We start from the raw sequence: 1,259 nt of genomic DNA, 5'->3' as shown, positions 1-1,259 counted from the left end.
GCTCTAAGATCAAGAATCAACAAATGGGACCTCATAAAACTACAAATTTTCTGTACGGCAAAAGACACTGTCATTAGGACAAAACAGCAACCAACAGATTGGGAAAAGATCTTTACCAATCCTACATCTGATAGAGGGCTAATATCCAAAGTATACAAAGAACTCAAGAAGGTAGACTCAAGAGAGCCAAATAACCCTATTAAAAATGGGGTACAGAGCCAAACAAAACATTTTCAGCTGAGGATTATTAAATAGCCAAAAAGCACCTAAAGAAATGTTCAGGTTGTTGTGGTCGCTTTGCCGAAGTCTGCGGCATGGTCGGTTCCCGCCGCCATGAAGTGGATGTTTAAGGAGGACCACTTGCTGGAACACAGATGCGTAGAATCCGCGAAGATCAGAGCGAAATACCCCGACCGGGTTCCGGTGATCATGGAAAAAGTCTCCGGCTCTCAGATTGTTGACATTGACAAGAGGAAGTACTTGGTCCCATCTGACATCACTGTGGCTCAGTTTATGTGGATCATCAGGAAAATGATCCAGCTTCCTTCTGAGAAGGCCATCTTCTTGTTTGTGGACAAGACAGTCCCACAGTCCAGCCTAACTATGGGACAGCTTTACGAGAAGGAAAAAGATGAAGATGGATTCTTGTATGTGGCCTACGGGGGAGAGAACACTTTTGGCTTCTGAGACCTTGCTGGGCTAGGTGCCCCCTTCCTGCTTGTGTATCTTGTAAATAACTGGCTGTTCTCAGTTACTCCGCCAGAGCCTCCACACAGACCTACTAGTGCATTTGTAACTGGATTTATTTCTTAATATATTGGAAGGTTTTGTTTCCTTAGATTAGTAAATTATCATACAGAGTTTTATTTTCAGTTTTCTTTTGTGCAGTGTCCTCATGGCTATATGCTCCAAGGAACCTGTCCTCCAGAATCATATTTAATGAAGATACTTCTGAAATGAAGGGCGGTAGGTGTGTTATTAAAGTGACAAGGAGGGATGACGCATTGTTCTGGATTATGTTCAGAGTGTTAGACGGCTAAGTATTAAAAGCCCCCAAATTAAATCCTTAGCAATCAGAACACTTGCTTCACTAGATTTTGCCAACTGCAAATCATGTGGGACTGAGCTAATCTGTTCTTTCTGAGACTATAAGGTAAATGATTAACAACAAAGCCTCCATATAAAGGCAAAAAAAAAAAAAGAAAGAAATGGTCAACATCCTTAGTCATCAGGGAAATGCAAATCAAAACAACCCTGAG

At 41.7% G+C, this 1,259-nt stretch overlaps 1 pseudogene; it reads left to right on the top strand.

Moving 5' to 3' along the window:
• The first annotated feature begins 323 nt into the window (after positions 1–323).
• On the top strand, positions 324–702 carry LOC134484162 (gamma-aminobutyric acid receptor-associated protein-like 2; annotated as a pseudogene).
• The last annotated feature ends 557 nt before the right edge of the window (positions 703–1,259 follow it).

Source organism: Rattus norvegicus, chromosome X (genome assembly GCF_021556685.1).
Source record: "Rattus norvegicus strain SHRSP/BbbUtx chromosome X, alternate assembly SHRSP_T2T, whole genome shotgun sequence".
In the NCBI taxonomy this organism is placed as follows: domain Eukaryota; kingdom Metazoa; phylum Chordata; class Mammalia; order Rodentia; family Muridae; genus Rattus; species Rattus norvegicus.
This window is presented reverse-complemented; position numbering and strand designations above follow the sequence as displayed.